Source organism: Mytilus galloprovincialis, chromosome 2, assembly GCF_965363235.1.
Source record: "Mytilus galloprovincialis chromosome 2, xbMytGall1.hap1.1, whole genome shotgun sequence".
NCBI lineage: Eukaryota > Metazoa > Mollusca > Bivalvia > Mytilida > Mytilidae > Mytilus > Mytilus galloprovincialis.
Window position 1 is genome coordinate 113,824,005 of NC_134839.1, and position 6,085 is coordinate 113,830,089.

General features: G+C 31.9%; 1 long non-coding RNA gene across 1 annotated transcript; it reads left to right on the forward strand.

Annotated features, from left to right (window-relative positions):
- The first annotated feature begins 1,432 nt into the window (after positions 1-1,432).
- On the forward strand, positions 1,433-2,650 carry LOC143065461 (uncharacterized). Its single transcript, XR_012975479.1, has 2 exons — positions 1,433-1,696; positions 2,499-2,650. It is a non-coding gene; the product is annotated as an uncharacterized LOC143065461 (long non-coding RNA).
- Positions 2,651-6,085: the final 3,435 nt, after the last annotated feature.

The window sequence follows — 6,085 nt, forward strand, 5'->3', positions numbered from 1 at the left end:
CAGCAAGAGAGTACCTACCAAGATCAAACTATTAACTGGAACTTATATTCTACAACCTCTAAGATATAAGATATACAAAGAAGGAACTGAAGATCATTGTATAGCCTGTGAGTGTAAAGAAGAGACATTAGAACATTTGCTTATAGAATGTGAAGCGTGGAATTACCTGCGAAATCCAATATTACAAACAATTAAGAACCTACTAACCACAAACGGGAATGTGCGAGTAGAAGATCTCACATGTGAAATGACAATTCAAGTATTAATGGACATTACAAAAATACAAAAGATATACAGAATCACATCTGACCTGATATCTCAAATAGAATTCCAATCAAGAAGACTAGTGTTTCTCATACACAACGCACGATATCAACTGGTGATGAAAGACCAAGCAAAGAAAAAGGCTGCCTAAGAGTGGGGGCAAGGATGGGAGGACAGCAATGTAAAATTTAAACAAAACATTTTGAAAATTTAGTCTACTTAATACTATTATTAACAGTATAATCATTCTCATTAAATCTTAAGAGTTTCAGTTCATAAATATTCTGTGAATTAACTGTAAATAGTTGTAAAAACATCATCTTTCTAATTGTTCTCATAATACACAGTGAATAAATTAATGTCAAATTATCTTTAAAGATATAAAGGCGAATTCCTAAAGATCAAAGACCAAAATCTTGTCTTTTTTCATTTTGTAAATTATCTAAAAAGTGAATTATCTAAAAAGTGAATATGTGACCTAATCTGTAAATATTATATTAAATATTGATCAGTAAACCAAAAATTAAAAAAAATATATGAAAAATAACTGCTAAAAGTAAAAATCATAATTTTTCAAGTAAAAATCATAATTTTTCCTTTAATTGTATGTTAAAAGACTTAAACTGTAAACTTCCTATGTAAAAGTCAAAATAAAACCTGTAAACCTCCTTTATAAAAACACATAAAGACTTAAAAAAATGTATATAGTGTATATAATGTTGTTGTGTTACGATTGTTAATTTATTCTTCAATTATTTTTTTGGTGGTGGAACTGTTCGACATACAATTTCGTATGGTTACCCTATAAAGGGTGTAAAGATCCAGAGAAGAAGGTACAGTCAATTTCGACCGGGAATTACAAGTTTTTTTTCTTGGCCGGATTCTTCATAAGAGAGTCTCAGTGGCAGACAGTGGCTATTTTCTGCCTTTCTGCCTTTCTTCTTTTAATTTCTAGCGATCCTTATTGTTGAGGATTATTCGCCGGGCGTCGACTATAACATTTTAAAATTTTAATACAAGATAACCAGAAAAATAAAAGAAACGTGAAAATCAAAAATCAAAATAATGTATGTGCATTTGGAAAATTACATTAAGATAAAACTATATAGAGGGGGGGGGGGGGGCAAGGGGGGTCTCAATAACAGCAAAACAGCAAATTGATTTCACTGAAAATCTAAATTAGTCACGATGACTATTCAGTTAGTCAAATATCAGCCGAAAGGTAGTCAAAAGCATATATGACTACCCATCAAGTCATTATGACTACCTGCATGGTCAGTTGACTATGTTAGTGGTCACAGCACCACGTGGTGTAGAGTATCGGTTTTCACGCGCACTCTTTCGCGTTCCCTTTGTTCCATAGATTGTGAAGATGTAAACAAACCAGAAGGCATTGAAACTGTTATTTTGTCAAATAAACCAATTGTTTAAAGTAAGTATGATGTATATTTGTTTTAATTCTAACTTACAAAAATTGAATTTAAGAAAAAGAAGTGTATAAATGAAAGTTATATCGGCACCTGTTGAGGTAACGACAATAAAAAAGGGGGATATGTATACGGGATATCAATTTTGATACACATACAACGTATTGTCGATTGAAAAGAGTATTTAGCGATATCTTTTTTCACCTGAGCAAAAACTGTTAAAAATAAACACAGTAATCGATATTCACGACAATGAATTAAAAACTCAGGGTGGCTGTCAAGATCCTGGTGCTTACATTACAATGCTGTGATATAGGATGGGTGGCTGTCAAGATCCTGGTGCTTACATTACAATGGTGTGTTATAAGATGGGTGGCTGTCAAGATCCTGGTGCTTATATTACAATGTTGTGTTATAAGATGGGTGGCTGTCAAGATCCCGGTGCTTATATCACAATGTTGTGGTATAAGATGGGTGGCTGGCAAGATCCCGGTGCTTACATTACAATGTTGTGGTATAAGATGGGTGGCTGTCTAGATTCTGGTGCTTACATAAAAATGTTCTGGTATAAGATAGGTGGCTGTCAAGATCCTGGTGCTTACATTACAATGTTACAATGTTGTGATATAGGATGGGTGGCTGTCAAGATCCCGGTGCTTACATTAAAAATTAATGGTATAAGATAAGTGATTAACTCACTAGATCAAAGATTTTAAAATTAGTTTTTTCTTTAAACTTTTAACATGACTGATATACTTGGTTATTGTTATATTTTAGCTTCTAAAATGATATAATTATATTTTTCAGCAAATGAAGACATTGCTATTTGTATGAGCACAGCTGAGAGATTTTTTACCATAGAGAATACCCCACTGACACATGCAGAGTTGATACCGACAAAATATCTGAAATAAACACTTCAAATTAACAATGAGCTTATAATAAATTTATTTTCTTTATTTGATTTTTAGACTTTAATATATGTCACTGAGTAATAGTTACACATGCAAACTTAAGATATAGGAAGGTTTTGAAGATTGAGCACTTTGTGGTCCTATACTAGTCTATTGTCATTGTTAGTATTGCTTCTGTGGTATTTTTAATGATATTATATTCCAGATGTATTTGTCAATCCTATGGAAGAGAAACAACAAAAAGTAGAATAACAGAAGAAATGAACCATAACAAACAAAAAACGGAATGAAACGCACACAAATTAAATGGTAGAACAATAACACAACAGAAATAAAAATAACAGTCTAACAGTCGTGACTATTCACAGTAATCACGTTGACTAACCAACATGGTCACTTCCGACTATTTCAATCAGTCATATGGACTGCATTCAATTGTCAAACTGACAAATGTGCATAGTCAATTGAACAATCCAATTCGTCATAACGAGTATGACATATAGTCATTTTGACTTCCTAACATAGTCATAATGACCACCCTAGTCAGTCAAATGTGACTAACCATCTAGTCAAACGACTAAGAGCATAGTCAAAATGATTAAAGTGCATTGTCATCTAGAGGACAGTCAAAATGACTAATTAAATTAGTCAAATTGACTAATTTAGATTTTCAGTGTTGGCTCATAACAGATAACAAGGAATTAAAATGGACAAAAACAGATAACAGTAAATGAAATATTAAAATAATTCGGTCTTTGACAAATCAGTATTTCTTATTACGGATATAATCCTTTGTAATGCATTCCATTTTCTATGAATTTTCTAGAATGTGTTTAAATTACTACTCAATATATTATAATATTTTTTATACGCTCGTTTACGGAACGTATTATGGTATACTGTTGTCCGTCTGTTGTCAACATGTCGGACATTAACTCAAAAACTATTTAACCAATTTGCATTAAACTTTGGGAAATTGTTTATATCTATTGACGTGAGCTCCTTTTTTGTTTTTTTTTTTTTATAAATTTTAGATTTTAAGTTTCTGGGTAATGGGTTTTTATTCAATAAAATTTGTGTTTTTTTTTCAGTTTTCAGATAATATCTCAAAAATGCTTTCACAAAGCAAGGAATTTTGGTGAATTGTTTATATCTATTACATGAGGTCACTTTCAATTTTTATAAATTTTAGATTTTACGTTTCCGAGTTAACGGGTTTTATTAATTAAAAAGGGGGGATTTTCCAGTTTTCAGACATTAACACAAAGAATGTTTTCAGCAGTTCTCATGAAACTTTGCTGAAATGTTTATATCTATTGTTGTAAACTCCCTTTCGATTTTTATTAATTTTCGATTTTATGTTATTGAGTTAAAGGATTTTATTCATTAGAAAAAGGTGGTATTTCTAGTTTTCAAAAATAACTCAAAAATGCTTTCAGCAGTTCTCATAAAACGTTGGTGTATTGTTTATACATATTGACTGAAGCTCCTTTTGTTGCTAATAAAAAAAATGACCTAAAAGAGTTTGAATATTCTGACTTTTTCTAAATGACCATTTAATGAGGTGTGTGAAATTTTTCTTAATAAGACTATGAGGCAAAGTGGTATATAGGGTAGAAAAAACAAAAGCACCAATTATAAGCATGCAATTTATCAAGTACTTCGAACGAATTTTGACACTCCAAAAGCAATTTATTCCACTATTTTCAAATGCCTTATTTGAACAATTTTTTATCAGCTGAGGTTTTGGATTGTACCAAGTGTACTTGTAAGTAGAATAATAGTTTATTAGGGAAACAATGGCTTGAAACGAAATAAATCTTTGTTTGTAATGAGTTATGTGCAGCTTCGGATCCAAGTACATGGTTGGAACTTTCATTGTACAATGCATTTGGTTCTGCTTTGAAAAGAATCACAGAGCTGAGTCTATATACCATGTTATATAAAAGGTTAAGTGGTTGTCAGGACCTAGTCCTTAATTGAGATCCTTGTCAGATATTCCTGGCCATATGTTTTCCTATTTGTCATATTAAGAATTGTTTTAATTTCATATGTTCGTACGGGAAACAAGGAACATTATTCTCATACAAAAAATTAAGATAATTCTAAATACACACTCATAAAAAAATAGAATTTATTACAAAGGATAATCATAAGATATACTTGAATTGTCCTGGACCTCCGATTATTTCTGAGACGGGTATATGTTAATGGAATCCTTCTCCGAATACGGGACAAACATATTAGTAGTGGTAGACCCCAATGTCCAATGATCTTCAATTTATACTGAATATTGACTGTCAAAAAAATAAATGCTAACATTCCAATTTTCAATAACAGTTAACAGCAAATACATTATCACAATAACAGATAACAAAAAAACTAAAAGCCAAATAACAGCTAACAAAGAATAAGACAATAACAGCTAACAGCAAATATATTTTCAAAATAACAGATAACAAAGAATTAAATTGCCCCATAACAGCATAACAGTTAAACCCCTTGCCCCCCCTCTATATATATATACATTTGATAACAAAAATAGTTAGGGATAGAAAAAATGGATTAGAGCATATTCTGATATCATACTCTTGAATCCATGTAACTAATGTACTGCATGACACCATAAATTATATATTGTGTGGCAGATGATTCCAATTAATACCTGTTCACTCTTGAACTTACAAGTACGTGGATACGTATCATAGGCGGATCCAGGGCGAATTTTTTTCTACGAAAGGGGGCACGGACCGCCCCATTTTCGTGTGAACAACTTGGTTGATTATATAGGGAATCACTGAAGCCGATGACTGGAGCGGTCCCCTTAGGTCAGTCAGCTCCCCCTTTAAGAAAAGTTGTGGACTCGCCACTGAGTGTTAGTCTAAATCATATCTGGTTCTATTCTCTAGTGGGACTGCAAAAAATTCATGTGTAATTTTGTAAAAGAAAACAAGTCTTTAACTGAGCTGGTATTGTGAAAGCAGTTGCATGAGAAGTGGGCTGCTCTTAAATTTGCTGTTATTGATGAGGATTCCAAATGGTTGAGCAGTACTTTGATTTAGGTCGGACAAAAGCGTTCATTGCACGAGCTCTTTTAAGGTTTCTACGAATAAATTCAAGAGACTGATTTGCTTTTGATGTCATATTATCGATATTTCTATTTTGAGTGAGTATTTTCAGTTCAGTGTTATTCTTCAGAAATAATGTTTGGGAAAGTATTTATCTGAAAATCGGGAGATAAGGAGAAGTTAAAAGATAATTATTGCAAGTTAACCACACATATACTTAGGAGTCTACTCCCGTATTCGAAAGTGAGAAGAAAGAAGAAGATACTAGTATACTTTTTTGAGTGGTATATTTTGATTATAGATGTTATTTGTATTATTTGGTTCTGTCCTGGCCTTATATAAACACGGCTATTGTGTAACAGTGATTTTTCTTTTATGCTTCTCAATTTATAAGTACCAACTTTGTATTATT